Source organism: Ursus arctos, unplaced genomic scaffold (genome assembly GCF_023065955.2).
Source record: "Ursus arctos isolate Adak ecotype North America unplaced genomic scaffold, UrsArc2.0 scaffold_27, whole genome shotgun sequence".
NCBI lineage: Eukaryota > Metazoa > Chordata > Mammalia > Carnivora > Ursidae > Ursus > Ursus arctos.
In genome coordinates, this window is record NW_026622952.1 from 16,897,166 (window position 1) to 16,913,800 (window position 16,635).

General features: G+C 37.7%; 1 protein-coding gene and 1 pseudogene across 1 annotated transcript in view; both read left to right on the forward strand.

The window, feature by feature from the left end:
* Positions 1-373: 373 nt before the first annotated feature.
* On the forward strand, positions 374-1,146 carry LOC130541884 (40S ribosomal protein SA-like; annotated as a pseudogene).
* MSR1 (macrophage scavenger receptor 1) overlaps positions 854-16,635 on the forward strand; it is a 413,132-nt gene continuing 397,350 nt past the window's right edge. The window contains exons 1-2 of the mRNA XM_057303426.1: positions 854-919; positions 4,700-4,846. The gene's annotated coding sequence lies outside the window, so the exon portion shown is untranslated. The remainder of the gene's footprint in view (positions 920-4,699; positions 4,847-16,635) is intronic.

Below are 16,635 nucleotides of genomic sequence, written 5' to 3' on the forward strand. Positions count from 1 at the left end.
TTTCCTTGGCTTATTTGCTGATTGATGCGTATTTGTGAGTTTGTGTGTGAGACAAGAGAGACAGACAAAGGGAAAGCAAGCAAGAGGGGATGTTCTGCTTTAAATTAAAGTGATTTTTCTCCTATTCTTATTTCATTGGCTTTTATGATACTGGCAACACTTTGATGCTTAAAAAAAAATGAACTCACCGTTCTGCGCTCCCAGGGAGGAGTCAGTATGATGCTGTCCTGGATTCCCCGGGGTAACTTAAAGGGAAACTTTTAACGTCCAGAGCCCTTGCTGTCCTGCAAATGATGAAGAAGAATATCTTCAATTCATTGCATTTAGATTCAGATTTAGAATCCACTTAGATGGTACCTACCTTGACCTCCAAATGGAACAGTGCATTTGCAAAAGGAAAAACAATGGCATCTATGTCATTCATCTAGAGAACCTGGGAGAGGCTTCGGCTAGGAGCTTGCAACATTGTTGCCATTGAAAACCCAGCTGACGTCAGGGTCCTATGCTTCAGCAATACTGGCCAGCGAGCTATGCCGCAGTTTGCGGCTGCACTGTGGCCACTCCTATTTCGGAACCTTCACTAACCAGATCCAGGCAGCCTCCTGGGAGCCCAGACCTCTGGTAGTTACTGATCCCAGGGCTGACCAGCAGCCTCTCACAGAGACTGCCTATGTGAACCTGCTCTGTGTAATACAGACTCCCCTCTGCACCGTGTGGACATTGCCACCCCATGCAAAAATGAGGGAGCTCGCTTAATGGCCTGACGCAGTGGGTGCCGTGCCGGAGTTTCTGCGCATGAGCGCTCCAGCTCTCGCGAGCACCCACGGGAGGTCCCACCTACTTCTACAGACCTTCCGAAGAGAGGGAAAAGGGAGAAGTAGCCCTTGCGGAAAAGGCTGTGACCGAGGAGGAGCTTCAGGTGGGTGGACTACGCCAGTTTCTGAGGTTACTGCAACTCAACCTGCGTTTGCGGACTGGCCTGAAGGTAGGCCGTTCCCCTCTGTGCCTCTGCGCGAGTGCCCTGCTCAACGCAGTCTGCAGAACCCACTGCTGGTGTTTTGCAGGGGGAGGAACATGGCCGCCGAGGATCGTAAGCTCTTCTTGCACTTTTCAACAGAAAATGGAAATAAGGTTGGCGGAAAATGAACTGTGTCTAAAACACACACACGCTCCAACAGTATAACCCCTCTAGCAATTTTTGGCAGTCTGTATGAATTGCTACAGAAATCTTTTCCAAACTCCCTGTTTATCAGGCCACTTCGTAGTGAACTATTTTTTTAGTTGTTAAATCATTCAAATTAGAAAAAAGTCTCACACAACATTAGAATGTTAGTCATAGCATTTATTAATACGTTAAATGATTTCCTGTATTTATTTGTTTTATTGCTTGGGAGTTGGGTTTTGGCTCGTCTGTCACTCTTTCTAGAATAAAAGCTGCTTTCAGTCTTTGTTTATCTTTGTACGTGGAAGAGCCCCAAGTACAAAGTGCCTGTTCCAGTGAGTAAGTTTTGGCTGGACTGAATTATTTTGATGTTGGAAAATTGCCTTTGAAAATATACTTTGTTTTGAAATGAAGCTATGAGTTTATTATTTGGGTCTCAAAGTGTAGAAAAGTAATAATAACTTCCAGAAAAGGGATTCCTCAAGGAATATAGATTAAGGCTGTGCTGTCTACTTATGTGTGGAAGCTTAGGAAGCATTTTCAGGGTTTCAGCTCCTCTATTTGACAAACTCCGTGAATGATCTTCCCCCATTAAGCAAACCTGTAGCCCAGTGTGTTCCTCTATAAAATAAAGGGATTGAACTAGATGATCTTTCTGCTCTAAAATTCTATGTTTGTAGGACCCGCTGGACAATAATTTGAGCTTGCAATCACATATTTATGTTCTAGTTCAAATTTTCTTTTTAGGTCTATGACTTTGGGCCCATTGTTTACATTTTGGGGTTCTTTAATTCCCTCATGTAAAATGTGAGAGGGTTTAAATAGATGATTCACTTCAAATATCTATGAAATTCTGTAACGTTTATACTTCTTGAGTTCTAGCAGTGTTTAAAGCTGTGAAAATGAATTAGTTGTATTGTCTTGTGTTTTACTTTTTGTGGTATGGAAAAGTTAGGGAGTTAGAGCAAAAGAAACATTTTTGTAATGCACATGTTCTAAGGACCATTGTAAATATGGTTCATAATTACAGGAAAAATGGTAGTTTATGCGGTAAGAGGGTGGTTTGAGAACAATTTTAATTCAGAAGCCCTAATATTGGAAACCAGATTAGTACTCTTAAACCTGGGGTTCTTCTGTTTCTGTTCCAGATATTCTGGCTTTCTCATTTTTACACAATTAACAAAAGCACTTGTATTGATTTTTTTTAAGCACTTGTATTGATTTTTATTTATCATATAAATTGTAAGAGTCAAGACTTGAGAAGTTTTGCTCTGAAAGCCAGGAATTTAATCCAGTATAAAACCCCATTGATAAACTATTTAGAAAAGAAGGCGATAGACACTAGGACTACTTTATTATAAGCCATAGATGGTTAATTTGATCTTGATTAATGTTACAGTAGAACCAACCCCACAAATCTTTATTAGAGAACCTTTGGGATTATGAGAAGCTATGGGTCACGAATGCTTTTTTGAAAATTCAGAACTCTAGGTTATCATTGTTGAGCTACAAAAACAAGAAGGTTAGCAGGTATTTACGTCCCAGTTACAACAAATTATTTCCCCATAGTATTTAAGACAAATTTATACTTATATCTTGTCATTCTCAAGTTGAGTTTCTGGTTAAGTCTGTTCACCAAAACAGACAATGGACCTTTCTCTTACATTCAAAGGTTTGTTTAGTAATGACTATGAAAGTATAAACTGGAAAATGTGAAAGTTTTCATCAGAAACAGCATCTTAAAATAATGGTTTTTATAGAAAACTGTTTACATACTTTTGTATATAGTACCTGCCACTGAAATTGCTTATAATCACAGAAGTTGAGGTAACTAACTCACTATCATTTTGCTATCCTAGCTCTGATAATCTAGTATAGGACTGTACAGAGTCCCTAAAATTAGGAACATAAATAAAGGCATCTCTCTTTATAAAAAAACTATCCTAGAAGTAAGACAAATAGCTATTGATTAAGTTTAAAATACAATGCAGCATTTGGACCATCTGTAACACTCAATTTTAAGAACAGATTATTGCATCAAAACAGCACAATGAATGTGGATACAAAAAATAAAAAACTAAGGATATACTGTATGGTGACTAGCATAACATAATAAAAAATTATTATTAAAAAAATAAAATAAAATACCTTTGAACATTTAAAAAAAAGAAAAGGTTGAAAATTTAAAAAGAACAAAATTTAAATCTGAATACAGGGTCAAGACATGTTTTTACTGGTTATGGTCCTCATAATTCTTTTTTCCTAAGACTTGGAATAGTATTTATTTTTATTTCTTTAGAAATATTTTAAAATTTATTGGAATTAGAAATTCATATTATTACTTCTCATTTTACCAGTGCTAAATAATATTTCCTCATATTGTATCCTTAGGTAATTGAGCATTTATTAATGGATGTCCATATAGCATAATGCCAGAATACTTTGGTAATTAAAATATTGATCCAAATACTGAAATCCAGATATATGAGGCTTATGTGTTGTTATCAATAGTTTAACTGAACTATATTCTGTCATTTAATTTTACAAGTTGTATATTTCTAATGCTTTCCTCGGGTCAGCATGTCGTTGAGTCCCCCAGAATCTTCTGTGGTATCTGTAAAGAATAAAGTGCTTTTTGGGGAAAAAAAATGTAATGATCACAGTAAAATCACAGGTGTTACTTGCTTTCATTGCCCTCACCAGAGACCATTAGAAAAATTACCAGCTATAGCTGCCTTCCTTTGCTCAGAGGATTCTTCTAGGCTGTACCTCTCACCTTCAAATTTACAAATTTATTTTTCATTCCTTGTGCCTCCGTTTCAATCCATTTGTTTCACTGGTGTTCTGTTCTCTTTAACTCTTTTAGATTGCCTTGGATATTGGATTCCCTGCCTGGCTTTAATTTCTTCATAGGATGCTGTTTCTTAGATCAGTCCTTTGCACAAATGCTCTGTGGCTGATAGGTGACATCTAAATCTGCCCCAGACTCTCTGGATACTTCACCCCTGTTGATGGCATTCATTTTTCTCGGAGGGAGCACCAAGCATTATTATGAATTATGCTTCCCATCAATGCTAAATTTAACCCTGAGTAAAGGTCAAGAGAAAGAAAGCACATTGGTGTTAAGCATACATTTTAAAGAAATGGTGAATTTTGTGTATTATTTGTCCTTAAATAAATTTATCAGAAAAAGAAGGTAAAATCAGTATATTTTTCATTGTTGATGACATAGGAAGCTATTACTTGCTTAGAACTTGTATTATTTTTTTCATTTCATAATCAGCTGGACAGTCAAGGTTTAATCAAAGGAACAGAATCCTATGAGTGATATGTATAGAAGATACTTTAAGAATTTGACCTTATGCATATGTGGGAGCTGGTTAAACAGTCTTTATGAAGCTGTTGTTTTGTGTTTGGTATTGGAGTTTAAAGTCAACATGGCAGACAGTCAGGAAGAGATGATATTAAATAGGGTAGAGAATGGACAAGCTGGGATCCATGAGGACGAACTAAAACTTTGTCTTTTTCTGCTTCTAGGTCTACAAATTTGATGATGAGCATATCTTCTAGGAGAACATGGTGTTCTTCAGCACAGGGCTGATAAGCACCTGGTGCAATGAGAATCCTGCAGGAGTCAGAGGAGCCATAGGAGCTGTGGGCTGACTGGTGTCTCATACCACCCTGGTGAGTCATCAGATAAGTGACAGTATGCGTAAACTGCATCAGTGCTGAGTATTCTGAACTGATCTTTCAAGCATGGAGAACATAACTACTGCTTTCCTTCTGCCTGCTGGTCTTGCATAAGTTATCTCTGGTGGCATACATTAATTTGGAAATTTGCAGGGAGACAATGCTGGGAAACATAATTATAATTTAGCTAAGTCAATAATACATATCCACCCAACTGCATATACAGTTTTCCATATAACTTTTACATGGCCACAGACTGTGTATGATTATTTTTGTTGTGCTTCACATTCTCACCAATACTTGGTATTGTCCGACTTTGGTTTTATATTTTTGCTATTCTCTTCAGTGTAAAATTGTATCTGATTATTCATTTTGGTTTTAACTTGCATTTCTCTAATTAGTAAGAAGTTGAACATATATTCTTATGCTTACTGACCACTTGTGTTTCTTCTATGAAAATGCCTATTCATATCTCTTGCCTCATCTTTTATTGGATGATTTTCTGTTGATTTATATGGTGAAGAACTTTGTGTATTCTTATTATTAATTCTTTGTTGGTATTTAATTTGCAAGTATCTTTTCTTAATTCGTAGTTTGTCTTTTCAGTTTTAAAAGGTGTCTGTCCTTTAATGAACGCATTTCTTTCTCAATTTTAAAGTGGTGAATTTTTGAGTTCTTAAATGATCATTATTTTCTGTGTTTTGTTTAGGAAATGCTTCCCTATACCAAGGCTATAAAAACATTCTGAAAGTTTCATACATTTGTTTTATACTTCCTTGTTTAAGTGCATGCTGTGAGGGCCACTGGGTAGTTCAATGGGTTAAGCGTTTAACTCTTGATTTTGACTTAGGTCATGGTCTTAGGGTTCCGAGATCCAGCCCCACATAGGGCTCTGCTCTGAGCGAGGAGCCTGCTGAAGATTCTCTCTCTCCCTCTCCCTTCCCCCAACCCCACTTGCATGCATGCGTGCTCTCTCAAAAAAAAAAAAAAATTAAAGATAAATGCATGCTGTGAAATAGAGTTCAATTACGATTGCCATTGTTTGTTCTGTATGGATAACCAGTTGTCTCAGTATTAAATTATTGAAAAGTTCTTCCCTTCTCCTGATCTACAAATATTTTATGTTTCAATATAGGTTAGATCTATTCGAGGGCTCTATGTAAATTACTTTTAGTTTTATGTTAAGACTTGATAACACTTCTTTGGGATTACTTTATTAGTGGCTGTAGGATCTCTCAAATAAGTTTTCAAGTTATGACATCAACTAAGTAAAGGATTGTGTTGGATTTTTTATTGGAATCACAGTAAAGGTATAAGTTAATTTGAGTTGAACAAATATATTTATTACAGTGTCTTATTTTCACACATGAAATATCTCTCCAGTTATTATAATCTGTTTTAATATCTTAATGCAAAATTTAATAATCTATTGGTGGCAAGCTCTTGTCCAGTTTCCTTAGGGTTACTTCCAAGTAGCAAATAGATCTTTTTATAATTTTTAAAGAAGACTGCATCAAATAATTAAAGAATCAATTTATTAAGTATTCTTACAAATTCATTCACTTGCATGTGGACATTTGGGTTACTTCCACCTGTTGGCCATTGTGAATAAGGGTGAAGGAAACATGAGTGTGCAAATATCTCTTTCAGATCCAGTTTTAATTTTTTAGATATACACCTAGAAATGGAGTTGCTAGATCATATGGTATTTCCATTTTTTGATTTTGAGAACCTCCATAGTATTTTCCATAACAGTTGCACCATATTACACCCCCATCAACAGTAGTTCTAAATTCTCCTCTTCTTACCAGTGCTTGTTAATTTGTGTTTTTTTGACAGTGGCCATCCTAGTGGTTGTTAGGTGATAATCTGATTGGGGTTTTAATTTGCATTTTCCTGATGATAAGTGATATTGAACATCTTTTCATATGGCTTGGTGGTCATTTCGATATCTTGTTTCGAAAAATGTCTGTTCAAGTTCTTTGCCTATTTTTAAATTGGATGATTTGTGGGTTTTTGTTGTTGAGTCATATGACTTTTTTATATATTCTGAATATAAAACACCTTATTCAGTGATATGATTGCAAATATTTTCTGTAGTTTCACAGGTTAATTTTTACTTTGCTGATTATTTCCTTTGCTGTGCAGAAGTTTTTAGGTTGATCTAGTTCCATTTATGTATTTTTCTTTTGTCACCTGTGTTTTTGGTGTCATATACAAGAAATTATTGTCAAATTCAGTGTCACACAGGTTTTTCTCTGTTTCCTTCTAGAAATTTTATAGTTTCAGGTCTTATATTAAAGTCTATAATTTATTTTGAGTTAATTTTTGTATAGGGTATAAGAGTCCAATTTCATTCCTTTGCATGTGGGTATCACCATTTGTAGAATGTATCATTTTTCCATTGTGTAATTTGGCACCTTTCTCAAAGGTCATTGGATCATATATGTGAGAATTTATTTCTGGGCTCTATTCTGTTCAGTTGATCAATGTGTTTTTTTATGCCAGTATCATACTGTTTTGAATATTGTAACTTTGCAGTATGTTTTAAAATCAGAATGTGTGAGGTTTCCAGTTTTGTCTGTCTTTTTTAAGAGAGTTTGTTTGTTTTGCTATTCAGGGTCTTTTGTGGTTCTATACAAATTTTAGAATTTTTTTTCAATTTCTACAAAAAGATGCCATACAGTTTTGATAAGGGTTGCACTGAATATGTAGAGCATTTTGGGTAGTGTGGTTATTTTAGTAATATTAAGTCTTCTAATTCATTAACATGGAATGTTTTTCCCTTTATTTATTCGTTTAATTTCTTTCAGTGATGTTTTATAGTTTTCAGTGTACAGGTCTTTCATCTCCTTGATTAAGTTCATTCCCAAGTATTATATTCCTTTTGGTGCTACTGTAAATAGAATTTTTTTAAAAAAAATTTCCTTTGTAGATTGTTTGTTGTTAGTGTGTAGAAATGCAGTTGATTTTTGTATGAATTTGTTCATTAGTTCTAATAGTATGTGCGTGTGTATGTGTAATCTTTCATATTTTCTACATTATAGACGATCATGTCATCCTTCAACACAAATAATTTTACTTCTTCCTTTCTGAATTCAATCCCTCTATTGCTTTTACTGCCTAATTTCTTCGTCTAGAACTTCCATGACTATATTAAATAGAAGTGGTAATTTATTCAGGAAATAAATCCCACTAGTTCATGGTGATTAATCCTTTTAATGTGTGTTGAATTGAGTTTGCTAGTATTTTGTTGAAGACTTTAGTGTCAGTGGGATGCCTGGGTGGCTCAGTCGATTAAGCGTCTGCCTTTGGCTCTGGTCATGATCCCAGGGTCCTGGGATCGAGTCTAGCATTAGGCTCCTTGTTCAGCAGGGAGCCTGCTACTACCTCTCCCTCTGCCTGCTGCTCTGCCTACTTGTGCTCTCTCTGTCAAATAAATAAATAAATAAAATCTTAAAAAAAGATTTTTGTGTCAGTGTTCATCAGGTATATTGTAGTTATCTTTTTTCTTGTAGTATCTTTGTCTGATTTTGATATGAGGGTAATGCTGGCTTAGTCAAATGATTTTTGAAGTGTTATATTCTCTTTAATTTTTTAAAGGATTGATATTAATTCTTCTTTAAATGTTTGGTGGAATTCTCCAGTGAAGTCATTGGGTCCTGGGCTTTGCATTACTTTTTTCTCTCACCTTCAATTTATATCGACTTCTATAACCGAAGGAAAAAAAAAGTGCCTCTGTAGAGCACACCAGGACACCTAAGAGATTCATCCATCTTGCACTTGAAAGTGAAGGGATGGGAGGCGGGGAAAGATGGCAGAGGAGTAGGGGACCCTATTTCAACCTGTCCCCTGAATCGAGCTGGATATCTACCAGACCATCCTGAACACCCATGAAATCAGACTGAGATAAAGAAGATACATCTGGATCTTTACAAACATAACATCTCCGGTGCTTGGTCTCGAGGTATGAAGCGGGGAGCTGAGAGTCTGCGTGCAGATACCGGAAGATAAATGGCAGGGGGAGGGAGCTGCTGCGCTGGTGCACTGGGAAGGCAGAAGCTTCTCACACTGGGGAGTGGCCACACTAGCAGACTGGTAGCTGCAGGGAAACCAGACTGAAACCTGGAGCTCAGGAGCCCACGAACCAGACTGAAACTGGGAGCTTGGGAGCGTGTGTGCGCAAACCAGGGTGGCTGGCCGTTTTAGAAACACAAAGGGCAGAGACATGCCAGCCCTGGGAGTGAGGACTGGGAGAGCGGCTATGGGGCCCACAATCTGTAATGCTGCCGGTTTTTAGCAGCACCAACAGAAACAGTCATGTGACCTGGAGAGCTCAGTAAAGAGCAGACTGCAATATCTCTGTTCTGAGACTGAGGTTTGGATGTGGTCACTGCTACTCTGACTCTCAGAAGAGATACAGAAAGCCCCCAGGGAAAGCCGCCAGAGAACAAAAGCCCAGAAAAACTGGTTATTACTGCACCCATCGTGCCCCCCCCAGGGGCAGGGCAACCCTGCCCAAACAGGGTTGCTTGAGTATCTGTGCGGCAGGCCACTTCCCCAGAAGGCAGGCTGAAAAAACAAGAAGCCCACATCCCTAAGGTCCGAGAGAGGTCTAGAAGAGATATCTGAACAAGTTGTAGCTGAGAACTTCCCTAATCTGTGAAGGAAGCAAGCATTCGTGTGCAAGCGGCAGAGAGAACCCCTCCCAAGATCAATGAGAACAGACCAACACCACGACATATCTTCGCAAATCTTAGATCCAAGGAAACAATCTTGAAAGCGGTGAGGGGGAAGAGATTCCTCAGATACAAAGGGAGGAACATCAGAATAACGTCAGACCTGTCTTCAGAGACCTGGCAAGCCTGAAAGGGCTGGCAAGACAAATTCAGAGCACTAAGTGAGAGGAACATGCAGCCAAGGATCCTTTATCCAGCAAGGCTGTCATTCAGAATGGATGGAGAGACAGGAGCTTCCAAGACTGGCAGAAACTGAAAGAATATGTGACCACCATGCCAGCCCTACAAGAAATATTAAGGGGGGTTCTATAAAAGTAGAAAGACCCCAAGAGTGATACAGAACAGAAATTTACAGAGACAAGCTATAGAAACAAGGACTTCACAGGCAACATGACGACATTAAAAGCATATCTCTCAATAATCACTCTCAATGTGAATGGCCTAAATGCTCCCATTAACGCCACAGGGTTGCAGATCGGATAAAAAGACAAGACCCATCCATATGCTGTCTACAAGAGACTCATTCTGAACCTAAAGATACATCCATACTGAAAGTGAAGGGATGGAGAACCATTTTTCATGCCAATGGACCTCAAAAGAAAGCTGGGGTAGCAATTCTCATATCAGACAAATTAGATTTTAAGCTAAAGACTGTAGTTAGAGATACAGAAAGACACTATATTATTCTTAAAGGGTGTATCCAACAAGAGGATCTAATAATTATAAATATCTATGCCCCCAATAGCGGAGCTGCCAACTACATAAGTCAAATGTTAACCAAAATAAAGAGACATATAGATAATAATATGTTAATAGTAGGGGACCTCAACACTCCACTCTCAGCAACAGACAGATCACCTAAGCAGAAAATCAACAAAGAAACAAGAGCTTTGAATGAAATGCTGAACCAGATGGACCTCATAGATATATACAGAACACTACACCCTAAAACAACTCATTTTCTCTAATGCACATGGAACTTTCTCCAGAATAGACCATATACTGGGTCACAAAACAGGTCTCAACCGATACCAAAAGACTAAGATTATTCCCTGCATATTCTTAGACCACAATGCTTTGAAACTGGAACTCAGTCACAAGAAAAAATTTGGAAGAAGCTCAAACACTTGGAAACTAAGAACCATCCTGCTTAAGAATGATTGGGTTGGGCTGCCTGGGTGGCACAGTCATTAGGCTTCTGCCTTCGGCTCAGGTCATGATCCTGGCATTTTGGGATCGAGCACTGCATTGGACTCCCTGCTTGGCGGGAAGCCTGCTTCTCCCTCTCCCACTGCTTGTGTTCCATCTCTTGCTGCCTCTCTCTCTGTCAAATAAATGAATAAAATCTTAAAAAAAAAAAAGATTGGGTTAATCAGGAAATTAAAGAAGAACTTAAGCAATTTATGGAAACCAATGAGAACAAAAACACATCGGTCCAAAACCAATGGGACACTGCAAAGGCGGTCCCAAGGGGAAAATACATAGCCATCCAAGCCTCACTCAAAAGAATAGAAAAATCTAAAATGCAGTTCTTATACTCACACCTTAAAAAGCTGGAGATGGAACAGAAGAACAGGCCTTAGCCACACACAAAAAGACAACTGATTAAGATTAGAGCAGAGATCAATGAATTAGAAACCAGAAATACAGTAGAACAGATCAACAAAACTAGAAGCTGGTTCTTTGAAAGAATTAATAAGATCGATAAGCCACTGGCCAGACTTATTCAAAAGAATAGAGAAAGGACCCAAATTAATAAAATTATGAATGAAAGGGGAGAGATCATGATTAACACCAAGGAAATAGACACAATCATTAGAAACTATTACCAACAACTATATGCCAATAAATTAAGCAACCTGGAAGAAATGGATGCCTTCCTGGAAACCTATAAACTACCAAGACTGAAACAGGAAGAAATAGATTATCTAAATAGACCGATTAACCGTGAAGAGATTGAAGTAGCGATCAAAAACCTCCCCCCCAAAAAAAGAGTCCAGGGAAAGATGGGATTCCCCAGGGAATTCTACCAAACATTCAAAGAAGAAATAATACCTATTCTCCTGAAGCTGTTTCAAAAAATAGAAACAGAAGGAAAACTACCAAATTCATTCTATGAGTCCAGTATTACATTGATCCCAAAACCAGGCAAAGACCCCATCAAAAAGGAGAATTACAGACTGATATCCCTGATGAATATGGATGCCAAAATTCTCAACAAGATCCTAGCTAATAGGGTCCAACAGTACATTAAAAGGGTTATCCATCAAAACTAAGTGGGATTCATCCCTCGGGTGCAAGGGTGGTTCAACATTCCCAAATCGATCAATGTGATAGAACCCATTAATAAGAGAAGAGACATGAACCATATGATCCTCTCGATGCGGAAAAAGCATTTGACAAAATACAGCATCCTTTCCTGATTAAAACCCTTAGTGTAGAGATAGAGGGTACATTCCTCAATTTTGTAAAAACCATCTATGAAAAGCCTACAGCGAATATCATTCTCAATGGGGAAGAGCTGAGGGCCTTTCCCTTAAGACCAGGAACACGACAAGGATGCCCACTCTCGCCATTATTGTTCAATATAGTACTAGAAGTCCTAGCAACAGCAATCAGACAACAAAAAAGAATAAAAGGTATTCAGATTGGCAAAGAAGAAGTCAGACTCTTTCTCTTCGCAGATGACATGATACTTTATATGGAAAACCCAAAAGACTCCACCCCCAAATTACTAGAACTCATACAGCAATTCAGTAATGTGGCAGGATACAAAACCAATGCTCAGAAATCAGTTGCATTTATACACTAACAATGAGACTGAAAAAAGAGAAATTAGGGAATCGATTCCTTTTACAATAGCACCAAAACCCATAAGATATCTCGGAATAAACCTAACCATAGAAGTAAAGGACCTATACCCTAGAAACTATAGAACACTGATGAAAGACATTGAAGAAGACATAAAAAGATGGAAAAATATTCCATGCTCATGGATCGGAAGAATAAACATAGTTAAAATGTCTATGCTGCCCAGAGCAATCTATACTTTCAGTGCCATCCTGATCAAAATACCAATGACATTTTTCAAAGTGCTGGAACAAACAATCCTAAAATTTGTGGAACCAAAAAAGACCCCGAATCACCAAGGAAATGTTGAAAAAGAAAAACAAAGCTGGGGGCATCACGTTGCCTGATTTCTAGCTATACTACAAAGCTGTGATCACCAAGACAGCATGGTACTTGCACAAAAACAGACACATAGACCAATGGAACAGAATAGAGACTCCAGAAATGGACCCTTGACTCTATGGTCTTTGACAAAGCGGGAAGAAACATCCAGTGGAAAAAAGACAGTCTCTTCAATAAATTGTGCTGGGAAAATTGTACAGCCATATACAGAAGAATGAAACTTGACCACTGTCTCACACCATACACAAAGACAAACTCCAAATGGATGAAAGACCTTGATGTGAGACAGGAATCCATCAAAATCATAGAAGAGAATATAGGCTATGACCTTTTTGGCATTGGCCACAGCAACTTCTTTCATGGCACATCACCAAAGGCAAGGGAAACAAAAGCAAAAATGAACTTTTGGGGCTTTATCAAGATAAAAAGCTTCTGCACATCAAAGGAAACAGTCAACAAAACAAAGTGGCAACCCACGGAATGGGAGAAGGTATTTGCAAATGACACTACAGATAAAAGGCTGTATAAACATCTATAAAGAACTTCTGAAGCTCAATACCCAAAATACAAATAATCAAATCAAAAAAATGGCCAGAAGATATGAACAGACACTTTCCCAACGATGACATACAAATGGCTAACAGACAAATGAAAAAATGTTCATCATTAGCCATCAGGGAAATTCAAAGCAAACCACATTGAGATACCACCTTATACCAATTAGAATGCCAAAAATTGACAAGGCAAGAAATAACAAATGTTGGAGAGGATGTGGAGAAAGGAAACCCTCTTACGCTGTTGGTGGGAATGCAAGTTGGTACAGCCAACTTTGGAAAACATGTGGAGGTCCCTCAAAAAGTTAAAAATAGAACTACCCTATGACCCAGCCATTGCACTACTGGGTATTTACCCCAAAGATACAGACATAGTGAAGAGAAGGGCCATATGCACCCCAATGTTCATAGCAGCATTGTCCACAATAGCCAAACTGTGGAAGGAGCCAAGATGCCCATCAATAGACAAATGGATAAAGATGTTGTCCATATATACAATGGAATATTACTCAGCCATCAGAAAGAATGATCACCCAACATTTGCATCAACATGGATGGGACTGGAGGAGGTTATGCTAAGTGAAATAAGTCAAGCAGAGAAAGATAATTATCATATGGTTTCTCTCATTTGTTGAACATAAGTAATAGCAGGGAGATCAGTAGGAGAAGGAAGAGAAAAATGAAGTGGGGCGGTAAACAGAGGGGGAAATGAACCATGAGAGACTGCAGACTCTGGGAAACAATCTGAGGGTTTTAGAGGGGAGGGGGGTGGGAGGATGGGTTAGCCTGGTGATGGGTATTAAGGAGGGCACATATTGCATGGAACACTGGGTGTTGCACACAAACAATGAATCATGGAACACTACGTCCAAAACTAAGGATGTACTGTATGGTCACTAACATATCATAATTAAAAAAAAAAAAAAAAAGCGAGTGGATGGGACTGTGGAGAAAGTGGCAGAGCTAGAAGCAGCAGCAGCAGTGATGGCAGGGAAGGCAGAGGTCAGTCTAGCAGTGTGTCAGCAGAACTTTTTGTCAAAGGAGGTAAAGGATATAGGTAGTGAGTGGGGTCTGCCTGGCCATATGTGCTGCAGCTGGAGGGACTAGTTGCTGTCTTTGAGGAGAGACTGTAGTGATTGGGTGGAAGGAAAGGAGAGGAAGTAGACAGATAAAGAAAATTGAAGAAAAGTGTCACCTGCTGTCTTCCCTGGGAGGCAAGGTGAACCATAGACCTTTGGAACCCCCTCCCAATTGAGGATACCTCTACTGGACCTTGGGAACAGCCAGCACCTCAGGCCATAAGTAAACACACCTCCCCCACTTTGCCACCATGCTTTTTCTTTTTTCTTTCTTTCTTTTTTCTTTTCTTTTTTTTTTTTTTTTTAATGTGTGTACTCCCAGGTCAGGTAAGAGAAAGCAAAGACTTGTGTTACAGGGTCACCTTTTAGAAAACAAAAGGAAGGTTCCTAACTACCAACTTGATAAACTTTTAGAATCAAAGTAAACAGAACCTTTCCTAAATAAGAAATGCTACTTCAAATGTAGTGGCAGAGGCACTTCTCATCAAATACCATGAAAAATCATAATAATATGATATCACAAAAATAAAATCAGTATTCAGCAACTGAACCTAAAGGCATGGTATATTGTGATCTAACTGGTAAAGAATTTAAAATAGTTGTTATGAAAAAATTCAGCAAGATACAAGGAAACTCAGAAAGGCAATACAGTGACCCCAGGAGTAAAATTAATGAAAAGAAGGAATACTTTATCAAAAATATTAAAAATCTAAGAAAGAATCAAACAAATTCTAGAAGTAAAGAGCTCAATAAATAAGATGAAGAATGTGTTAGAATGCATTGGAAGTAGAGCAAATTATATGGAAGAGAGATTAGCAAGCTCAGGGATAGAAACATAGAAATAATTAAAGGGAAAGAGGGGAGAACTACGATTTTTTAAAAAGTGAAGGAACACTAGGAGAACTATCCAGTTCCATTAGAAAAGCCAACATAGGGATAATGGGTATCCCAGAAGGAAATGAGAGGGAGAAGGGAGCAGAGATCATATTTAAAGAAATAATAGCTGAGAACTTCCCTAACCTGGAGAAGATGTGTAAGTCCATGAAGCTAATTGAATACCTTATTATCTGCAGAAAGACCGTCTTTAGACAGTAACCTACAAGGGTATGCCCATTAGGCTATTAGCAGATTTCTCAGCCAAAACTCTACAGTCCAGGAGAGAGTGGAATGACATATTCAAAATATTAAAAGATAAAAACTGCCAGCCAAGAATACTCTATTTGGTAAAGTTATCTTTCAGATATGAAAGAGTAATAAAGGCTTTCCTAGACATAAAAACAAAACAAAAACCCCATAAAAAACAAGCTGAGGAGTTCACCATTTCTAGACCTGCCTTTCAACAAATGTTGAAATGAGCTCTGTAAGCTGAAATGAGAAGAGAAAAGTACACAAAACTTAGATTAAGGTGATAAAGAGTCAGAATACTGCAGGTCTTTTTTTAGAATAGTATATTAAACTCTTAACTATAAATAAAGGAAAAGAGCATTAAGAATAACTACAACTTGGTAACAAAATCACATAAAAAAGATAATTTGTGACATCAAAAATATGAAAAGAGAAGAGTAAAAGGATAGGATATTTATAGGTTAATGAAGATTAAATTTCTGTCAGAAGAGAAAAGACTGTTTTATCTATAAGATGTTTTATGTAAAGTTCAGAGTAACCATAAAGCAAAAATCTAGAGCAGAGACATGAGACATTTTAAAAAAGAAACCAAAAAAAAGCGGGGAGCCTGAGCAGATCACCATGGGAAACCGCCAACATACACAGGTAGACAAAAATAGAAGGAAAATGACAATGGTGAGGTGAGATAACCAAAAGGCAAAAGATAAAATGGCAGTAGTAAATCCTTACATATTAGTAATCACTATAAATGTAAATGGATTGAATTCACCAATCAAAAGGCACAGAGTGGCTGGATGAAGAAAAAAAAATGCCCAAATAAATGCTGCCTGTGGGAGACTCATTTCAGCTCTAATGACTCACAGAGGCTCAAAGTGAAAGGATGGAAAATGAATTTCCAAACAGAAATGAAAAGAAGGCAGGAAAAGCCAGACTTACATTACACAAAACAGATGTAAACCCGAGAAGCATAAAAAGAGACAGAGAAGGTCATGATGTAAAAATAGAAGGAGTGAATTGTCAAGAAGATATAACAATTATAGACATATATACTCCCAACACCCAAGCACCAAAATATATTAAGCAATTAATAGCAG